General features: G+C 36.8%; 1 protein-coding gene across 1 annotated transcript in view; it reads right to left on the bottom strand.

The window, feature by feature from the left end:
• Nucleotides 1-23969, bottom strand: part of UVRAG (UV radiation resistance associated) — a 481244-nt gene that overhangs the window by 67253 nt on the left and 390022 nt on the right. The window lies entirely within an intron of this gene.

Below are 23969 nucleotides of genomic sequence, written 5' to 3' on the forward strand. Positions count from 1 at the left end.
TGCCGTCAAGTCGGACCTGACTCATAGCGACCCCTCCTTGGGTTTCCGAGGCTATATCACTATGGAAGTAGATTGCCCCATCTTCCTTCCGAGAGTGGCTGGTGGGTTTGAACCGCCAGCCTTCTGGTTAGCAGTCAAGTGCCTTAGGCACTACGCTACCAGAGCATTAATTAGCAAGAATAAAATTAAGAGGTATAAAAGTTGGAAAAGAAGTGGCAAATGATCAGTTATTATAGATGTGATCTAGAAAACCCAAGTGGATCAGCTGAAAACTCATCACAAACCATAAGATAATTCCATACAATATTTTGTAAGCATTTTAAAGATGTTATTTTTACTATCTACACACTCTCATTGTCTCTAATGAGAAGACAGGAGTATTTTAAATTATTATCCCCTGTATGTAAAGTACTATTGTGTTCTGTCTGCTTCAGAGATTTACTTTCTCTTTTTCTTTGTATTTAACCTGTTTGGGGTTTGCTGAGCTTGTTGAATCTATGCATTTAGGTCTTTTTTTTTTTCCATATATTGAACCAAAATTAATATTTGTAATATTTATCCATAATATACACAATATAAAGAAGGTAAGCAGAGTACTGCAGGAGCAGCAGTGTTTAATACTATATTATCTTGGCTATTTATTGGATATGTAACCTTGAGGAACCTCAGTGAACCTCCTGAACCTCAGTGTCTTCATCTGTGAAGCAAAGATAGTAGTATCTCGAGGGTTTTATGAACTTTAAATGAAATAGTATTAAATAATCTGGCAAAGAGCTTGGTACATAGAAACTGATCATTAAACGGTAGCTGTTATTCTTCTCACTTGTTTAATCAGAGAAAATATCTCAATGTATTACATTTGGATTGAAATCTGAAGAGAAGGTAAGATTTTGATAAATAAGGAGAATATTCCAGGGGACAAGAAGGACTAGGAAAGACTTTCCGGAATCAAGGAACACAGGCAAAGCTATGTCAAAGAATCAAAGTCTGAGACTTACTTAAGGAATGGGAAGTGTTTCTAGTTGTTTAAAAAATGGAACATATGAAGGGATACAGCATAAGGCAAGTGAGGCTGGAAAAGATTTTGACATAGTCACCATAGCAAAAAAACAAAAAAAACAAACTGGCTCTCAGATACTGCAGCACTCAGGGGATCCAGACAAAACAAAGATGCAGCAAGGAACCTCCACTGAAGCTTACTTCATATGGCTTTTTACCAACATAAGCCAATAGAGAGCAAGACTGCAATGGAAGTTATTGATAAACCTGAAAAATGTTTGTTAAATGTATAGTTATTTAGACAAATTAAAAACATATGTAAAGAATATGTCCAAGAGAAGGAGATAGCTATCTTCATATCTGAAAAGCTGTCAGGGGGAAGGAGTAAAATTAAACATTGCTGAGTTAATGTGTTAAGGAGCTCTCATAGCTTAGTGCCTAAGGCTTCTGACTGCTAACCTGAAGGTTGGTAGTTCAAACCCACCAGATGCTCCATGGAAGGCAGATGAGGCAATCTACTTCCATAAAGATTTACTGTCTTGGAAACCCAATGGGGGTCATTATGAGTTGGAACTGATTTGATGGCAGTGAGTCTGGTTTTTTTTTTTTTTTTTTTTCCTTTGAGCTAATGAGTTAAATGAATACAAGTAGGCAGAAATCAGAGAGGGAAAGTTTTTAACTTATATGAAAAAAAAAATTTAACAGACAGAACTGCCCAATAATAGAATGGAAAGCCTGGAGATGAATTAAATGCCTTATCATCCAGGATGCTATAGAATATTTCTCTTTCTTCTTCAGATGGAATAATTTCTATTGCTCTATCTTTAGCTTCATTGTCATCTGTATTATGGTGTCAGTCCTATCTACACATTTTGTTTTTATTTCAGATATTGAACTTTTCATTTCTAATATTTCTATGTTGTTGTTCTCTCTCTTTTTTTTAAAAGTAGTTTCTCTTTCTCTGCTGAGATTTCCTATCTTTGCATTCACTAAAATGAATCACCAATGAAATAATTCAAGGAAAAATCTCAGAATTTAATGACTAAATCTTAGTTTGAAAGGATCCACTGAGTAGCTATCACAATTGACAGAAATAAATCCACACCAAGAGCCATCAGTCTGAAATTTCAGAAGACTGGGAACAAGATCAGTTCCTACAAATTTCCAGAAAGAAAAACAAAGCAAAACAAAACAAAACAAGTAAGCCAACAACTCTAATAGAGCAATGACCTCAAAATTCTTAAGGAAAATTATTTCCAGCCTAAAATTCCATATCCTGCCAAAGGAGAATAAAGAAATTTTCAGATTTACAAGGTTTCCAAAATTTACCCTCACATGCTCTTTTTAAAGGAAGCTATAGGAGAAACTGACTTGATGGCACCTAACAACACCACAGAAGGACAGCTGGAGCTCTGGTTGCATGTGGTTAAGCACTCGGCTGCTAAACAAATGGCTGGCAGTTTGAACCCACCAGCCTCTCCATAGGAGAAAGATGTGACAGTCTGCTTTTATAAAGATTACAGCCTTGGAAACCTTATGGGACAGTTCTACCCTGTCCTATAGGTTTGCTATAAGTTGGAACCAACTTGATGACAAGGGGATTTTTCTTTCTTTCTTTTTTTTGGTATAGAAGGATATGCTCCAACAAAACAAGGGTGTAACCTGAGAATGATGAAGACATGGGCTCTATCCAAAAAAAAAAAAAAAAAAAAAACCACTACCATTGAGTTGATTCAGACTCAGTGATACCCATGTACTAGGTTTCTGAGGCTGTAAATCTTTGTCGAAGTAGATTGCCTCATTTTCCTTACATGGAACAGCTGGTGGCTTTGAACTACTGACCTACTGGTAAATAGCCAAATGCCTTATCCACTACACTACCAAAGCTCCATTTAGGAAACAGGAATTTCAACTCAAGAGGGGTGATGGGAATCTCTAGGATATGGTAAAGGCATAGGGAGCAATCAGACAGATTGGAGCAGGTCAGAGGGATCCGGGAAAGACTTCATTCAAGATGAAACAGACTGAATACCCAACATATAACTGACTGCATACTTGACATGTCTGAACATCTTAAAGAGGAGATTTACATAACTGATGGAGGGTCTGGGGCTGAATTAGTTATATGCATATTGAAAACTAACCAAAGGAGGAAAAAAAGATCCAAGGAAAACAAAAAACATTAAGGAAAAAAGTAATCAAAGTATTATGGCTTATCTGTAAATGGGATTTATATAAGATATAGTAATTTAAATACTGTAATAGTATTTAGTGGTAGAATAGAGGAATAGAAAGGGATGTGAGTGTGGTAGAAAACCTAAAGCCACTGCTGCTGAGCTGATTCAGACACAGATTCCCTACAGATTCCCAAGACTGTAAATCTTTACAGAGGCAGACTGCAACATCTTTCTCCTGTGGAGCGGCTGGTGGGTTTGAACCGCTGACCTTCTGGTTGGCAGCTGAGAACTTTAACAGTGAGCCACTAGGGCTCCACAAATGTGGTAAACAGGTTGTGAAAAGAAGCTAACTTCTTGTCTTCCACTGAAGGAACCAGAGATAATCCTAAAACAAAACCCAAGAAGTAGCAAAATATCAGATAATTTAGCAATTTGGGGTAAATCCTAAAATAATCAGTTAAAACTGTTGAAAGTGGTTCCTTTTTAGGTAATGAAAAATGCTGGTTTTCTCAATAAGCCTTAATGAACTATTTGACTCTTTTAGAGCATGTATAATTTTTATAAAACTAAAACTAAAGTGTTAACTGGTCAGAACTCTAAGATTAAGTGATCTAAAAACAAGTCTTGAAATGGCACTGTGTCATGCATATAATCACTAACTCCTCGTGAGTTAGTGTGATCATCTGTCCTATACTGCCTTTATAAATACACTAGTGGAATTACATACACAGCAGTGATGTAGTTAGCTCCAAAGTCATTACTGTATCTGAAACAATTAATTCAGATTAATTGTTAGTGAAAAAAAAATTGTCTGTGAAAAGTAAACTAATTTGAAATGCTGGTAACACTTGAAAACATCTGTCAGCTCTCTTGTTAGAAGAGAAAAACGTACTCAGAAACGTGACAACTTATTCCCAAAGGCATATGCTAGGCACTATGTTATGTACTAAGGATAAAAAAATGAGTAAACTTTGGTTAAGGATCTTATTGGTTTAGGAGGAGAGACATACACAAAAACATAACGATCAGAACCCTGATGTATGTGATTGATTGTTTTTTAAAAAAGTTTGGTGTGGAGTACAGAAGGTAAGTGATAACTCTGTTCAGGAGAGTAAAGAAAGCTTTCACAGAGAAAAGATGGCTGAGTTGGACAGTAAAGCATGAATAGGTGCTTACCACATGGATGAATGGGGAAGGATATTTCAAGCAAAGAGAGGATGAACGCAAAAGCAAGTAGTTCAGTTTTCCTAGCAAAAAGGGCCAGTGGTAGGAGTGGGCAGTGAGGTGAAAGCAGGAAGCTGCAGGAGATGAGGCTGAAAAGGTGAGGCCATGCTAAGGAGCTCTATTTTATGTTTTTTGGTTGGGGGGAGTTTTGAACCCAAAGGTACCTCAGAAGAAAGGCCTGGTGATCTGCTTCCAAAAAGGTACAGTCTTAAAAATCCTACAGAGCACAGGTCTGTTCTGCAACACCTGCGGTCACCACGAGCTAGCACTGACTGGATGTCAAATGATGAGAAGGAAGATAGCTCACAGGAAACTATAAAAGGGTTTTAAGCAGGAGGCTGCCATGGACAAATTCACAAGGCTTTTTTTTTTTTTCCCTCTGCTGCATTTTCTCATTATAAAAGTATTCGAGCAGTGGCTCTATCTTGGAAGCAATGAAAGATCTCTTAGGTAACAAAAGCAGTCAATGGAAAGTCACAAGGGCACTACAGTGATGTGGCTATTGTCATTACTAGCCTATAATCATTTACAAATGCCAAAAAATATCAAGGTTCAGGCTATAGTCCTGGATTGAATCAGGTTCATGGTAGTGATCATGGGTAAGTTACTAACCCTCTTTACTCAGCTCTAAAATGAGAATAGGAAGGAATTTGTTCTTTCTACCTTACAGGAATGGTAAAAGGATCAAATAAAATAATGTACATAAACATTTTTGATAAAGTATCCTGGTCCTTTATTTACAAACTATATGACTTCGGGCAAGTAGCTTAATTTCTCTGCACTTCAAAGTCCTCATTTGTAAAGTAGAGATAATTCCATCTGTTCTACAGGGTGCTCTGTCTTGTCTGACACACAATATGGCTATTATCTGTAGTAGTATCTCAGCCATTTCTGCTGGCATATGGAATCTTAATCCGTCAGTTAGGTAGTTAGTAAACATTCACTGAGGACAATGAAGTGTGCATAGTCCTCATCAGTCAGAATCTCTAGGAAAAAATAAACAAAACAGGGACAAAATTTAGAAAAACTATCACATTGCTCACAATCAGGTCAACTTTAGAACTTAGCAACCAGGATCTCTGAATTTAAAGATTTCTCTAGAATTTCATGCAGGAATCAACCAAGAACATGTTTCGACTTTCCCACTGGCATTCCAATGTACCTACACACATTCACACACACATGGTGTGTATGCATGCATGTGCAGAAACATTAAGACTCACTAAGGAAAAATAAATCTCTCACACTTGAAAATTAAGGAACTGCAGAGGCAGCAAATCTGAGTGAAGTTGATGCAGTGGGTTATACAAGCCAATAATTTATGTTAGGGCTTCACAAAATGTTAGACACTAGGAAAGGAACCAAAATAAGTAAAATTACATCAATAAAAAGGTATGACTAGCCTGGGTTGGGATGCTATTTCTTGTTATAAACAGCGATGGCTAGAATTCAGATGACTAACTAAGCATTGCAATAATGAAAACAAAGCATGTTATAATAGCTGCTCTCGATCCACAACCTTTGGGATCAATGAAATAATGCCTGTTGCCACATATCCACAATCTTGCGGGTTTTTGTTTTATTGGAAAAAATAAGTTCAGATCATTTCTAAACTAGCAATTTGTCTGCCGCAGTTTTGTTAAGTCTATTATTGTTACGATAAAATATGATCTTTCATATTAAATCACTTATGACCTTGGTAAAATATTACTCTATATTACTGACTCTTGGGACACTTTAATATTATGAAACATATACTTTAGTTTTAGAAAGTATGGAAGCAAACTAAATACTCCTAGTCTACTACATCATGTTAACAAGCCATCAAAGATCTGGGAATACATAGGAAAAAAGTACACTAAATCTCCATCTAATTAGTTTCAAACCTAAAAGGATATCTGCAATTAAAAACAAAATAAAGCCAATACTTTAAATCCTTAAACATACATAGAAAAGGTCTGATCGGTTTCCTCCATTCATAGCTCCCCACCCAAAGTTATTACATGGAAGAATGCTACCAAACAAAGTAAAAGATTGTGGGAAAATCCAACACTCACTTTAGGACAGGGGTCAGTAGCTTTACAGATGTGCAACGACGAGTTTTCTGGAATATATGGTGAAAAGAACTAAAGAAAATATTCTAGCATGTGGATCAAGCTAGGGCATTCACAGTTCAAAAATAATGTCTCATAGTTTCATGAACAGGCCTAAATTCTTAATAACAAATATACAACTAGGAAGTAAGTCACTTTCGCATTACTTACTTAAGTCAAAATACCTTCCTCCTAATTAGGCACCTATCTGCTTACCGAGGGGAAAGGGCTTTGGATTCTCTGAGACTGGGGCGGGGGGGCAGTGGACTTTGGTAGAGCCTTACAACCTGAGGTCTCAAGGCAGCAATAGAGCTGTCTGAGAGCTCTGAGCATTCACCGGCATATGGTATCTGGCATGTAGCAAGAGCTCAAAAAATACGTGATAAATTAGTTAGGAAAAGGACACAAAAAAAAAGGACCCATAAATATGATAGCAACAAATTGGCCTGGTTTTATATTTGATCACAGGCCCTGATCCTGACAAATGCTCAAGGTATCACTGGCTGCCACTGACATAGGTACCACGAATTGCCAATGTCTGGCTTAGAGTAGTATTTCCTGAAGCAGACAAACAAAAGTACACAGGATAGAGTGCCATACACAGTGGATAAGAAAATCTGACATTATAGTCTATTTTTTATATCTGCCTAAACCCCAATGCTAGTCAAAGTACCAGTTTCCAAGAAATAAGGAGTTTGTGCCAGAACATAAATAAATGTACTTTTTCTTTCATTGAGAATATCTTAATAAAAAAAAAAAAAAAGAAAGAAAGAAAGAAAGGAAAGAAAATGGCATCTGAACCAAATAATGTGTCTGGTGCCAGTTCCTTATCTTGCTCAGACTACTACCCTGTGGACTGCAGATTGCCAACTGGTCTGCGGACCACACTTTGAGCAGCATTGATTATACTGATGATGTTTTTCTAAGGAAAGTAAGTTGTTGTTGTTGTTGTTATGTGCCGTCGAGTCGGCCCCGACTCATAGTGACCCCTCCTTGGGTTTCCGAGGCAGTATCACTACGGAAGTAGGATTGCCCAAGCTTTTCTAAAAATAATCATAAGCTAGGACAAGGGGGACAAAAAAGAACTAACATTTATTATCATTGTTGTTATGTACCATCAAGTCGGACCTGACTCATAGCGACCCCTCCTTGGGTTTCCAAGGCAGTATCACTATGGAAGTAGATTGCCCCATCTTCCTTCCGAGGAATGGCTGGTTGGTTTGAACCGCCAGCCTTCTGGTTAGCAATCAAGTGCCTTAGGCACTATGCTACCAATCATTATACAAAATTTTTACACATTTTGTTAAACTTCACAATAACTCTCTGTTGACAGTATTGCCATTCTGAACTGAGGTTCAGAGAGGTGCTATATTTATCTAAAGTCACACAACTAGTAAGGAAGCCATGAAATGTTCTCTTTAGATCTCCTCCTGTGGGGAGTACAGTTGACTGATGACTCCAGCCGCTGCCTCTCTGGATCCCTACTGCAGTCATGTGAACTTCCTGAGGGCTGTTACCAGCCAATGGCTGAGCATAGCAGTGGTGCTGAGGTAGGCCAATTCAGGTACTACTCCAATGAGCAACTTTGGCTTAAAGACTTCCCATCATCCTGGATAAACCTTTCTTGGAAATGAGTTGCAATCCAAGACTTCCTACCCAATCATCCTTCTTTCTCTTTCTCCGACACATGTAATATCTGTACTGTAGTCTGAAGGCTCTATCCATCTTCTCCCTCTTCTTCCTCCAATAAATCATCTTAATCCTATCTTTGAGTTTGTTTTTTGGTGAACTCAAACTAATGTGGCTAGTAAACGTGGGTGCTGGAATTGAACCATGTGGTTATCTGGGGGTAGAGGATACAGTACATAATTAACTATAGTGAGTCAGAGACTTCGTGTTTTACTCACAATAGGGAAGACTGATACAGAGAGAATACCCAGAAGGATGTCATTGCTTAACTTTCTCTTTCTGCACCCAGGATAACACAGTGGGAGCAGGGGTCAAAGACAGAAGGAAATGATGGTTGTAGAGAAACTAATAGAACTGTGTGTGCTGTATTTGCAAAACTGCTACTTTCTGGTATTATCAACTTTATTCTGAAAAAGCAGGAACAAAAATAAACCCCTCCCAATAAAAACCAAAAAGTTACCACACTACCATGTTGCTATCATAGTCCCTGAAGGCAGTAATTTATAGATTCCTCAAGTGGTAAAGTAAATCAGATTAGCAACCTCACCAAATGTTGGAAAGGAATATGATAACTTATGAAATTGAAAAGATACGTACTCAACATCTATTCTGGTTAAGGCAATGTTTGTGGAGGGAGTCATCCGTACAATGAACTTTTATACACATGTGGACAATTTAAATTTATATGGTACAACTTCTTCTGTACTCTCCCAGAGCTAAATATAGTTGAATTAACACTTTTGGCTGCTATATCTAAAAGGTACACAAAGCTCTAAATATATTCTTAGAGTCAGATTAAAATCAGAAAACCAAGATAATTTATCAAGTACAGGAAAACTAGAATAATGTATTTTGCACAGAGAAGGAAATTACATAAAACATTAATTTTAAATAAATGTGATTAAGTATATTTGAATGACTATGTTTAGGGAGGAAGAGAATAAAAATGACAACATAATAATGGATGTCCTTGTTGTACACATCTTTCACATCCTACCAGAATAAAAGATCTTAGACCATGACTAAAACCTTTGATTCTTTTAGACTCTTAAATTCAGATACTAATACTGCCTTTATAGAAATAAATAAAAAAGCACTGATGGAAGATGTAAAAGTGCATTAGTGTTCACGTTATCTCTCCTGGTATGAATTTAATAGGTATCTTAATAAGGAGATATAAACCAATGTCACTGATTAGATCCACTCACGTCATTTAGTGGCCTCCAAAGGGGCTTGCTGATGATGTCTGAGTAGAATTACTATAAAGCAAATGATGAATTAGCATCGGGGCAAAGGGATACATAAATGTGCTTAGCAATGAAGCAATTACATTCTACATCACAAATTAAAGGTCAACTCAAAAGACAGTGCAGTCAGTCCTAAAGCAGCAGTAACCAACTTGGCTGAGCCCACTGCTTAGAATTTTCTGAGGCTAAGCTGTTTTGATAGCTGGGCCACAGGCTTCCTTGGTTATAATAACCTGAAAGTAACATTTACGTGTTTTAAGTCTCTTTTAATCTCTTAAATACCATGAAGTGATGTTTATCAGATTTTAAGACACAGGCACATTCCTCTCAGATGATATCATTCTCAGGGGACCTCGTCATTAGGAAGGCTTATTAAAAGAAGGGAAAGGTTCACGAGCCTTCAAGAATTCAAAGTGACATTAAAAACTAAATAAAAACAAATTTTTAATTTGGTTTTTGTGGTTACTTTATTTTTTAAATTTTGATTGTGATTTGGGTGAAAGTTTACAGACCAAATTCATTTTCTATATAGCAGTTCATACACATTTTGTTTCATGACATTGACTGTAATTCCCCCCAATTTAACAGCTCTTTTCCCATTTCCTCCCCATAGTTACCTCTTCCCTATGTCCTTCCCTCCCATGCACTCCCGCCTTGAGCTGCCTCCCTGTGCAAATACTGCCCTTCTGTTCTCCCATGATCCATCACTCCAAGGAGTGTATCTATCTACCTGATGTAAATGTTCAGCCCAATGCCTGTCTATTGTTTGGCTAGAGGCCACAGGAGTGAGTTCAGTTTCAGATCTGGAGGGTGGACAGGGACAGGGGCCATAGTCTCAGGGGTCTCACCATGCCCTATCAGACCAGCAAAACTGGTCTTTTTTTTTTTTTTTTTTAATGATTTTGAGTTTTGTTCCACATTGTTCTCCCACTCTCCTGCACTGATCCCCCTGTGAGCAGTTCATAGTGGTAGCTGGGCACCATCTAGTTCTTCTGGTCTCATAGTCATACAGGCTGAGGACTGCATGGTCTACCAGTCCTTGGACTAATTGTTTCCATGTGTCTTTGGTTTTATTTGTTCTTTGCTTTGGACGAGGAGAGACCTATTGTTGTATCTGAATGGCCACTTGCAAGCCTTTAAGACCCCAGTCACTATTCACCAAAATAGGATGTAGAACAATGTTTTTATAGAGTATGTTATGCCAATTGAGCTTGATGTCCCCTGTGACCATGGTTCCGAGCCTTTTTGCAGTTACTTTAGCAATCACAGTTCAACTAACTTTGGATACAGTGACCACCACAATGAATGCATCAAAAATGTATATATTGTTTCTCTCTTTTTCTCCTTAATTAGGTTTGATTTCTATACTCAACACAAGGGCTTGACCTATAAGTGGTAAATGCCCAAATTCTTTTACTACTAGGCATTTGGGAATATCTTACATACTTTTAAACACATTTCTTAACAGAAAAGACATCAACCCAAAATTCAGCCTATTCATTTGTTCAAAGCTTATTTACATATTGCTTATCCTTAGAATGTTCCTAAGTATTGTTTCCAATTTACCTTTCCATAATATGGAGAAAAAAAATACCAAAAAACATTCCATGCAGATTTATTTCAATGATTATTTAAAATCCCTCCTCCTCCAAAGAGCTAATTAATTGCTATAAACTTCAGTTTCGTTATTGGTTAAAAATTCTACCTCACAGTGACCCCCATTGGGTTTCCAAGGTGGCAAATCTTTACAGAAGTAGATTGATAGCATAACAGCTTGTTTGGTGCCTTTAAATTTTTATTTTACTAACTGTAATCATAGTAGGTGTTTTGGTTCTCTAAGGCTGCTATAACAGACATACCACAAATGTATGGCTTTAACAAACAGGGGTTTATTAATAGTTTAATAGTTAATACTAATAGTTTAGGAGGCTAGAAGTCCAATTCAAAGGGTCAGATCTAGGGGCTGGGTGAAGGCCCTTTGACCTTGGGCTTCAGCTCTGCCTCTTGTTCCCAGCCCACTGAAGCTGGAGGCTTCTCTTCACTCAGGCAGCTGCTGGCTGCTGAGGCTTACAAACTCAAGGTCGACAAGTGAAATGGCACAGTTCCAAATCATCACACAACACAGAAGGCCACTAATTCAAGTCTATCAACAGTCCCAAGATTGGCAGACAACATGGCAGGCCACTGAAATGAAGACTTGGCCAAATGCAGGACCTAGATGTGCCAAGAAGGGACCATTCCCTGGAGAAGGATGTCATGCTTGGTAGGGTGAAGGGTCAACGAAAGAGGGGGAGGCCTTCAACGAGATGGATTGACACAGTGGCTGAAATGATGGGCTCAAGTATAGCAGGGATTGTGGGGCTGGCGTGGGATTGGGCAGTGTTTTGTTCTGCTGTGCATGGGGTCGCTATGAGTCAGAAATGACTCGATGGCACTTAACAACAACAACAAAGATGTGCCAAAAGCTAGAGATCCTCTTCTAAGCTGCTTCTTATATACTGGAAGCAGACTACATCCCTAAGGCAGCTATGCAGCTGCTCACAACAGATTCTACCATGGAGCTTATTACCAGTTCCATGGAGCTTATTACCAGTCTCATCATGGGGAGTAACCACAGCCAGCTGCCCAGCCACTCAAAACCAGGCCCAGCCAAGTTGACACTTAACCTTAACTGCCACAGTAGGTATTCAATCCCACATCCTCCTTCTTTACTAATAATAAATACATTTCCATGCTATTACCTAATCTTCATAAACATTTTAATGGCTATAGATGTTCCTTAGTTTATTTAATCTATTATTAAGTAGTTATTTTCAGATATGATAAACATCTTTAATTGTTTTCATGAAATTAGAATTATTTCCTTATGATAGAGTTTTTAAGAGGAATTACTGAATCAAAGATGAAAATTTTTATTACATTTTCTTTCCAGAGAAGAAATTGTGAAAATCAGTGTATGAGCTTATTATTATAATTCCATATTGTATTGGACTTGTATTTATCGGTTATTTACCTGGGATGATTTTCTGTAAGTCTCTGTAAATGTTCTATAAATAAGATCATCAACACATGGCATACTGTTTATAAATTCTATCTTGTTGTTGTTGTTCTTATTTGCCGTCGAGTCAGCCCCGACTCATAGCGACCACTCCTTAGGTTTCCGAGGCAGTATCACTACGGAAGTAGGATTGCCCAACCTTCCTTCCGAGGAGTGGCTGGTGGATTTGAACCGCCAGCCTTCTGGTTAGCAGTCAAGTGCCTTAGGCACTATGTTACCAGAGCTCCTAAATTCTATCTTAGAGAATCTTAAAATCTTTTTGATCATGTTGTGATAAGTCAAAAAATCTGAAGGCGATTGAAAAAAAAGGCAATAAATGAAATGTAAGAGTGGTAAAGTTAGGAAACACAGATTCTAAGAATGATACGGACCTCAGAATGGATGACGTTCACTCCTTCATTGTTGAGATGAGAAGACTGAGGCATAGTGGGAAGAAACCATTTGCCAAAAGTGTTAGGAAGTCATCAGAGATCAAATACCAAAAAGCCCACTGCCATCGAGTCAATTCTGACTCATAACTATCTTATAGGTGAGAGAAGAACTGTCCTATAGTATTTCCAAGACTCCAAACCTTTACCAGGGCAAACTGCCTCATCTTTCTCCTGTGGAGCAGCTGGTGGGTTCAAATCATCAACCTTTGGGTTAGCAGCCAAATGTTTTAACCACTACACCACCAGAGCTTCTAGAAATGGAATAGAACCCCTAAATTTCTAATTATTGGTGCTATGTTCTTTCCATTAAACCATTTCATCCACCTTTTTAGAGTCCATGGATGACAAAATTTCACTCCTTTCATTGTTATCTATATAAGTTATTTAAATGCAAAATGCTAGTCTGAGTTTATAATATACACTTCATTTAAGCTGACAACTTATGTAAATATATGCCAAATTGTTCTTCCAAATATAGACTATGATTTGGGTCTATCCACAGATAACTGTGAATCTGTTAGAAAAGATAATTTATCTTTTAAAAAGAGAAAAGACAATTGGCAAGATCATTAAAGCAATTCCAAAAGCTGGAGTTTCAAAAACTATTGTGCTATCCTCCTCTAAAAGCTAGATTCTGGGTTTTGAATCAGAAGATGTACTTTCAAGTTTTGGTTCAAAAATGGTTGCAGCAGTATATTGACAGGAAACTGCCAGAAGTTCAAACCAGATTGATGGCACAGGACCAGGCAGTTTCGTTTACAGGGTCACTATCAGTTGGTACCGGAAGGAAGGTTGGGCAATCGACTTCAGTAGTATACCACCTTGGAAACCCAAAGAGGGGTTGCTATGAATCAGATACAACTGAGCGGCACATAACAACAACAACAACATGAGTTGGTACTGATTCAATAGCACTTAACAACAACACAGATATAAATATTTGTTTCAAAAATCCCATCTGTATTTAAAGAGATGCTGTCTTTTGTAATTGCAAGTGATTCGGTTATGTGTTTATGTATTAATTTTTTTTAAGAATCATCATCAACTATTAACCAACTTACTAAACATTTTTAATGTTATGTTGGTTGTGTGATCAGTTTAGTTTTCAAATCATAAATTGTTAAAATCAAACTATAATATCCTATTCCTGAGTGCTGTTACATTGTGGGGATTGAAACAAATGTTACAAAACAAAGGGTATATGAATTGTTGAATGAAAAACCAATTTGCTCTATAAACTTTCACCCAAATCACACTATACATATGCACACACACATTAAATTAAAAAAGATAAAATTATTTTTATTTCACTTAGACATTTTTTCCTACCTTAAACAGAGATAGAAATCCAATGTCAAAAATATCTTTCTAAATGAAAAGTAAAACATTAATAACTTACATTTATATAGCTCATTTTAGAGTACAAAGCCCTTTCATGTTTATTATCTCTTTTTCCCTTTGCAAAAGCCCTAAAAGTATTGGCATTGTTCTCCCCATTTTACATTTAGATAAACCAAGCCTCTGAAGGGTAAATTCTTTGCTCATAGTCTCATGGCATATAGATGATCAAAGACATTCAGATCTTAATCACCTGACTCTAAGTTCTGGAGACCATACTTAACTGGATTCACTTTTTGTCAGACAGAAAGAAACATATTATGTAACAGATTTTCTTTTGTGTATGGAGGGGGCTCCCTAAGAAAACCAAATGAAACCCACTGCCTTCAAGTCAAATTCCAACGCATACCAATCACATAGGACAGAGTAGAACTGCCCTATACAGTTTCTGAGGCTGAATCTTTACAGAAGCAGGTTGCCTCATCTTCCTTCCATGGAGCAGTGGTGACCTTTTGGTTAGCAGCCATGTAACTTGGCAACTTATTTGGCTTATATCTTTGGTAGCATCTACCTCTTCCTTTTGCCTACTCATTTTCAAAGAGTCACATTAGCCTTTTAACTTTTATAACTGAAGCTATCAAATTCTTTGCTTCAATTAAAGAAATACATTATTTTTTTTCAGGAACGAGGTTGGTGTTTCCAAAGCACTACCATGAGTGACATCTTTTTGATGGGAGAAAAATATTTAAAGAATGTACCTCTACTGAAATGAAATGTTTAGTTCAGAGCAGGGGGAATATATTTTCTATGTTTTTTTAATGAGCAAGCCTCATGAAATGAATTATGAGTTATATGAAAAATGGATTTGGTCTGATTTTAGTTGGCCTCAAAGCAATCAGTGTAGGTTAGGTATAAGCCATTGAAAAAAATGAACACTAAAAAATTGTTATGTTGTTTTTGTTGTTCTTCTTCTTATGTGCTGTTGAGTTGGACCCGATTCATAGCAACCCCTCCTCAGGTTGCCAAGGCCGTATCACTATGGAAGTAGATTACCCAACCTCTAAGTGGTACTAATTAGAGAAGAGTATTTTAAATTTGGGGACTTGAGTTTTCAGTGACGATAACATCAGTATCTTAATTAATGTCTATTTATCAAGCGAAAGGCTAAAATCCTAGAATAAACTAAATTAATGCAACATAGCCACATAGTTAAGAGCAAGTACTCTGCATCCAGACAGCCTGGCTTCTCATTCCTAGTTCTATCACCTTTAAGCTATGTGATTTTAGACAAGTTATTTAACCTCTCTATGCCTCAGTATTCTCATCTGTAAAATAGTAATAATCCCTATCTGTTACAGTTGCTATGATGAGTAAATGGTAACTGCGAAGCTCTAAGTATATATAGATGCAGATGCAGACAGAAGTCCCGGGTGATACAAACAATTAACATGCTTGGCTGCTGACTGAAAGGCTGGCAGTTCAGTCTACCCAGAGGTACCTTGGAAAAAAGAGCTGGTAACTACTTCTGAAAAATCAGCCACTCAAAGTCCTATGGAGTATAGTTATACTCTGACACAAATGAGGTTGCCATGAATCAGAATTGGCCAGACAGCACCTGGAGATCTCTCTCTCTCTATGTATCTATGTATATACACAAAATTTTGTGACCTGCATTGCATTCTGTTGTATGAACATACTGTAATATATTTAACAGTTAATTTGTTGATGAACATTTAGATTATTTCCAAAATATCCTTATTATAAACAGCATTGCAGTGAATAAACATCCTTCTGTTTGGATATTTGCACATGTGTTTGGTTATTTCTTTATTTTCTCTAAGGAGCTCTGGTGGTGTAGTGGATAAGGCACTTGACTGCTAACCGGAAGGTCAGTGGTTCAAATCCACCAGCTGCTCTGTGGAAGGAAGACTGGGTGATATACTTCTGTAAAGATTTACAGCCTTGGAAACCCAATGGGGGTCATCATGAGTTGGAAATGCCTCGATGGCAATGAGTTTGGTTTTTTTTTTTTTTTTTGGTTGGCTATTTCTTTAGGAAAAATACAGAATTGCTCAAAGAAATGCACATTTTAAAGTTTGATATACTTACTTCCTTATGTTTCTGCCAATGTGTTGTTATTAACATTTTTCACATTAAAGAGAAACATACTAATCTGTTTTCATTTATAGTTCTTTGATTATTAGTGAAGTTTAAGTTTATATATTTTGTATGTTTCTTTGTTGTTTTAATTTCTTTTGTGAATAAGCAATATGTTTTGATAACTATGGCTTTTAAAAAATTATAGGTAGACTTTTGAGCCCCCAACTGATTTAAGATCTGAGGAAATAATGCATAGGCCTATTAATGAGCCTTACAATTAAGTGTGAATAACTTGCTAAATCACAGATTTGTGTCAGTCTTTTCTTCTGTTTATGCTTCCTTTTCCCCTCCAGTCTTTTCTAGCATTTTTAGCTCTGGTAGCGTAGTGCCTAAGGCATTTGACTTCTAACCAGAAGGCCGGCAGTTCAAACTCACCAGCCACTCCTCGGAAGGAAGGTTGGGCAATCTACTTCCATAGTGATCCACCTTGGAAACCCAAGGAGGGGTTGCTATGAGTCTGGTTTGACTGTTGTTGGAAAACAACAACAACATGCTATATAAAAGCAGTCTATGTTCACAGTAGGATGGCTAAGATATTTAAATAAAATTTTTTAAAAAACCCAGAAAATAACAAATGTTGGCGAGAATGTAGGGAAACTAGAACCCTTATCTGTAGCTGGTAGACATGAAAAATGGTACAGTCATTGTGAAAAACACTGTGGCAGTTCCTCAAAAACTGACAAAGAACTACCATATGACCCAGCAATTCCACTCTTAAATATACACCCAAAAGACCTGAAAGCAGAGATGCAAACAGAGGCTTGTACTACAATGTTCACTGCAGCAGTATTCACAAAATAGCCAAAGGTAGAAACAATCTAAATGCCCATCAACAGATGAATGAATAAACAAAATGCAGTTTATACACACAATGCAATACTATTCAGCCAGCAGGAGATATGAAGTCTTGATACATGCTGCAGTATGGATGGAACTTAAACAAATTATGTTGAGCAAAATACATCAATCACAAAAGGACAAATATTGTATGACCTCTCTTACATAAAAAGAGAAGGAAAGACAAATGTATAGAGACCAAGGTTTGTTAGTGGTTACCAGTGGTGGGACGGAGCAGGGAAAGGAGAGTTAACAGTGATGGAAAAAATCACACTGATTAAGTATAGAGGTGCACAGTTGTTTATTGCAATTACCATCAACAAGTTGTACACCTGTAAAAAATTGAATTGGCTAAAGTTATACGACAGACATCTTTCCAAAAAAAAAAAAAAAAAGCTGCTGAGGCTACTTATGTACAACCAAATACCTCATGGGATCTGGTTCCTTGATTTGATGTTTAGGGTCATAGTTTCATGGAACATCACAGTTAATTGGTGCAATAATGTGTTTATTGCTCCTACTACCTCCTAGTCATTGCATAGTGCCTAGGGTCTTAAAAGCTTGCAAGCAGCAGTCCAAGGCACAGTAATTGGTCTGTATTCACCTAGAGCAACAGAGGAAGGTTACCCTTTCTGTTGTTAAACCCTGCCACAGACTTGATATAACACTGTTTCTAATCTCCACAACAATGCCATAAGGATTATCCAATCTTTAAGGAGATAGGAAAATGGAAGTACAGTGAGATTATATGTCCAAGTTCATTCAGATTGTCAGTGGGTGACTGGACTCTACACCGCCCATACAGCTTTCCCTGCTATGTGTCCTAACTGCATTTTGAATAGAACTTCTCCTTCCATGGTGATTACCATATGTCATATATAACTGGCTAACTACTGTCATGGACATTTTTTATTACACTTTTGTCCCCTCCTTTCTGCTCAAATATAGCACTTTGAGGGTACAGTCAGCTTCTCATAGATCTTACAGAACTCAATTAGCAGATGTTAGTGGACTGATATACATACACAAAAAATAATTTCACTTTTCTATTTTTATGAGAGAAAAAAATCACACAAAGGAATAGTTTACAATTTAATTATTATCATTTTTCAAAGTGAAGGCTTAACAAAAAATCTGCTGTCTACAGTAGCAAAAAATTTAAATCTGAATTGATTTAATGGAAACCCCATAGGACCAAAGGAAAAGGGAGGTAGAAAAACACATGGGAGAATATAAGGAGAGAAGCTCTTCCACAGCTAAAGCGATAGAATTTCTGTCACTATTAAGTACTTAAATATTTACCTTACTATATCTTTAATAGGAGGTCTGGTAGACTAAGGCACTTGACTGCCAACCAGAACGCTGGCAGTTCAAACCCACCAGCCACTCCTTGGAAGGAAGGTTGGGCAATCTACTTCTGTAGTGATACTGCCTCAGAAACCCAAGGAAGGGTCGCTATGAGTCAGGTCCAACTTGACAGCAAACAACAACAAGAGCAACAACATATCTTTTATATCTGTAGTAAGTCACTGTATATCACCAAAACAAACAAACAAGCAAACAAACAAAACCCAAACTCACTGCCAATGAGTTGATTCCAACTCATAGAGACTCCCATTTGATTTCCCAAGTGGTAAATCTTCACAGAAGTAGACTGCCCAGTCTTCCTTCTGCAGAGTAGCTGGTGGGTTTGAACTGCCAACCTTTATGGTTAGCTGTCAAATGCCTTAGGCACTATACCACCAGAGCTCCCTGTCACTGTATATAAGACAAACATATAGTGTAATATATATGGTGATTGGTATGTAAATTTGAGTAACAATAGAATTTACTGGTCTTCCTTGTAGGCATATGAGTATTATCCTATCACTGACAGCATTGTACTTCAGGATAGATCTTGAAATATTCTTTATGGTGATGAATGCCATGCCATTCCTCTTCAATGTGTCATTCCTGGCATAGTACATCAATATAGTTGTCTGATTCAAAATGGCCAAAACCGGTCCATATCAACTCACTCTTGCCTAGCATATTGATCTTTATGTGTTCCATTTCATTTTTTGACAACTTCCAATTTTCCTAAATTTATACTTCATACATTCCATGTTCTGATCATTAATGGATGTTTGCGGCTGTTTCTTCCCATTTTGAGTCATGCCACATCAGCAAATGGAGGTCCTAAAAGCTTTACTCCATCTACATCATTAAGGTGGGCTCTACTTTGAGGAGGCAGCTCTTTCTCAGACATATTTTGAGTGCCTTCCAACCTGAGGCACTCATCTTCTGGCACTACACTGGACAATGTTTCAAGGCTATTCATAAAGTTTTCTAATATAGACAGTGTTTCACTGGTATTCATCAGGTTTTCACTGGCCAATTCTTTGAGAAGTGGATGGCCCCTTCCTTCTTCCGAGTCTGTCTTAGTCTAGAAGCTCTGCTGAAACCTGCCCACCATGGGTGACTCTGCTGGTATCTGAAATACCAGTGGTGGCATAGCCTCCAGCCTCATGGCAACATGCAAGCCACCACAGTATGACAAACTGACAGATGAGTGGCAACAATGAAATATTATATAACAAAACACTGACTGAGAATTTTTAAGAAGTTAGGGCAATGCCTGTGTTCAAGTAAAAACAAAAAGGATATAGAACAGTATATATAATATTATTTCTTAAAAAAAGAAGTTTGAAACATCCAGAACGTAGTTGTGAATGGTAGGATTGTGGACAATTTAAAAAAGTATGATTTTCTATCTTCTTATAAACTTTAAAATTCTACAGCTAGTATGTATCATTTTATATTTAGAAAGCATTTTTCTTTGATAAAGTTATAGGCCTATAGAAGCATAAGACAGACATATAGATCAATGGAATATAATTTAGAGTCCAGAAATAAACTCTCATACTTATGGTTAACTAATTTTTGACAAGGGCACTAAAACAATTTAATGGGTTAATAGTCTATTCAAGAAATGGTGCTGGAACAACTGGATATCCACATGCAAAAGAATGAGTTTGGACCCCTTCCTTATACCATACACAAAAACTAATTCAAAAGTGATCTCAGACCAAAGAGCCAAACCCATAAAACTCCTAAAAGAAAATCTAAAAGTAAATGTTTATGATCTTGAGTTAGGTTAGGTCTTCTTGGATACAACATCACCAAAAGTACAAGGAACAAATGAAAAAATAAATTGAGCCTCATCAAAATGTAAAAGTTTTGTGCTTCAAAGGAACCATCAAGAAATTGAAAAGATAATCCGTAGAATGGGAGAAAATGTATGCAAATCATGTATCTGAAAAGGGGCTTGTACCCAGAATATGTAAAGAATTCTTTTAACTAAATAATAAAGGCAAATTATCCAATGTAAAAATGGGCAAAGGATCTGAACAGACATTTCTCTAAAGAAGATATACAAATGGCCAAGAAACACATGAAAAGATAGTCAAACATCATTAGCCATACCCATTATGATGGCTATAGTAAAAAGACAGAAAACAACAAGGTAGATGTGGAGAAATGGAAACCCTAACACTTTGCTGGTAGGAATGTAAAATGGTACAGTTACTTTAGAAAACAGTCTGGTAGCTCCTCAAAATGTTAAACACAGACTTACAGTGTTGTTGTTAGGTGCCGCTGTTAGGCAATTTCAACTTGTGGCAGAGCAGAACCCCATGTCACAGAGAAGAACTGCCCCTTAGGGTTTTCTAGGCTGTAATCATTGTCAGAGCAGATCACCAGGTCCTTCTCCTCCTGCAGAGCCACTCGACGGGTTTGAACCACCAATCTTTTGGTTAACCAGCTGAGCACTTAATCATTATACCATCAAGGCTGCTCAGAGTTACCATATGGCCCAACAATTCTATTCCTAGATGTATATTCAAGAGTAATGAAATGTTTGTTCCCACAAAAATTTGTGTATGAATGCTCATAGTAGCATTATTCATAATAGCTAAAAAAGTGGAAACAACCCAAGGGTCTATCAGCTGATGAATGGATAAATGAAATGTGGTATACCATAAAATGGACAATTACTTGATAACAAAGATGAATGAAGTACTACTGATGCATGTTCCACCATGGTTGAACTTTGAAAACATTATATTAAAATTATACTAAAAAGCAGTTATGAAGACCAGATATTGTATGATTCCATTTATATGCAATACTCAAAACAGGCAAATCTATATAGGCAGAAAATAAACTGGAGGCTGACTAGGGTTGCCAGATTGAGGGGAAATACAAATAATTGCTAATAGGACGTTTCTTTTGAGGGGCAATGAATACGTTCTAAAATCAACTGTGTTGATAGTCATACAACTCTGTAAACATGCTAGGAGACACTGAATTGTATACTTTAAATGGGTGAATTGTATATTATGTAAGTTACATCTCAATAATTTTTATTTTTTATTTTTTTAAGATATAGGACTCTTTCAAAAGAACGCTACTCCATTACTGGCAAAATTTGTAGGCACGGGGGAAAAAGGCATTTTGACTATTAAAACATTCTTGGAATTTGTGTTTCTGAAGCCAAGAATTGAGAAAATAAAATTACATTTTCTCCCAATGTATCACATACATGGGACTGTATGTTGAAGAAATAGACATGAATTTAAGTGGCTGGGTCTAAAGCTGGCAGTGGTCCCTTCTAAATAGCTGTGCACTGTAGGCCCTAGGAGTAGTCAAGTTTTAGAGAAAGACCATGTACTTGGCAGCAAAGGGGTTCCCTCCCAACTGCTGTGGAGGGAGAGGCTACTTTTACTTTCCATGAAGTCTCAAATAACTTGAGGGGAAAGAGAGATAGTAGAGTAGAAGGGAGCAAGTTCAAGAAGCCAGTGGCATATAATCACAGTTCTGCTAGTTTAACTCAAGTTCTCAGGGAACTGTAAAGTGAGGATTGCTCTCTGTGCCCTATATACCTCATAGGATTGCAATAAAGCCCAAATTAAGCTGCCTTTGATCTTCAGAAGATTTGGTCTTGGATTCTATGTGTGATTTAATTGCTTTGTCACTCTCAGTAAATTAGCATAGCAGAAGCTAAATTTATCTCCAAGACAGACCTGGTCAACATACTTTATAGAGGTGAGCACACACTGAGTATGAAATGAGATACTGAAGTAAAAGTATACCGAAAGCCAACATTCAATACAAATGTAAGTCATTAGTATCCGTAAATTCTATACTCAAGGTACTTCTATTATGTCCCTGAGCTTTCAGGAAAGGAGAAAAGAGGCCTGGCTTGAGAAAAGCCAAAAGCAATAGGAGAGCTGCTGGCCTCATGACTTGAACTACACAGCATTACTAGAATTCAAATTGGTAAGTCAATTATATGTTTCCACATCTGGGGAGCTGACACATGTGTCTTGATTTACCAGACTATATGCAACTGAGGTGTTTCATAGGCATTCCGGATGCCCACAATCTCTAGGACAGCAATTCTCAAACTTTTTGGTCTCAAAATCCCATTACACTCTTAAGATTATTGAGAATACCAAAGAGCTTTAGTTTATTTCAATCGTATCTATCAGTATTTACCATATTAGAAATTAAAATCGGGAAAAATTTAAATATTTATTAATTCATTCATTTAAAATTAACAATGACAAAATCTATTACTTGTTAATATAAATAATACTTTTAATGAAAAACAAGCATATTTTCCAAAAATGAGATGAGTGAGATTAGTGAGATGAGTGGCGTTGTTTTACAGTTTTGCAAGTCTCTTTAATGTCAGCCTTAATAGAAGACAGCTGGATTCTCATATTTGCTTCTGCCTTCAATTTGGTACCATATGTTATTTTGTAAGAAAATTCAGGCTCACACAGATATGTAGTTGGAAAAGGGAGGAGTATTTTAGTAGCCTTTTCAGATAATTGTGGATATTCTTCTTTGATACTTCTCCCCAAATCAGACAGTAGTAGTTTCTTAACAGCAATGCAGGATTTAAAACCCTATCAATAAACTTTTCATACTCTGTTATACTACAATTCATTGGCCTTGTTTGCACTCTGGAGGAATCTTTATCCATGGATCATATAGAAAATAATGGTTCATTGAGTTATACAGATTTTCCAATGTTAATACATTCCATTATTACATCATAATATGTATTATGTAATACATAATACATTTTTAAATCACATTTGTTAATACCAGTACTGATCTCATCAGAATGAGTCTTTAAGGACTGAGAAGTTGTCAATCTTATGGTGGTAAACACAAGTTTTTCAAAATTCTGATTTTCATTCAAAATCTTGAATTTTATCATCAGTTGATTTTCTTTCAGTGACAGCTACAATCTGGTCATTTTTGCAAAAATATATACCAAGTACCCACATGCGAATGACCATAGACTTTCAATGATTTTTTTCTTATACTTAACTAAGTGTATAGCATACACCAGATACTCAACAAACACTTGCTGAATAAACTAATTTAAGGATACCATTTAAGTTTTCTGGATTTCAGTTTCTTAAATTGTGTGATGGGGCTATATCACCATTTGTTTATTAAACATCTCTTGAAAATTTACAATATCTCAGGCATTATGCTTGCTAAAGGATGTACAAAATATCTATCCCCTGTGAACTCAAGGAACTTTCCATCTAAAGATCCTTTTCTATCTGGGAATATCAATCTTTTTGATTTTGTGTACTTTTAGGATGGAAATATATAGAACAATGAAGCAATGAAGTATATGGAAGGGAATCTCT

Source organism: Orycteropus afer, unplaced genomic scaffold, assembly GCF_000298275.1.
Source record: "Orycteropus afer afer isolate SDZICR_OR568_19922 unplaced genomic scaffold, OryAfe1.0 scaffold00074, whole genome shotgun sequence".
In the NCBI taxonomy this organism is placed as follows: Eukaryota; Metazoa; Chordata; class Mammalia; order Tubulidentata; family Orycteropodidae; genus Orycteropus; species Orycteropus afer.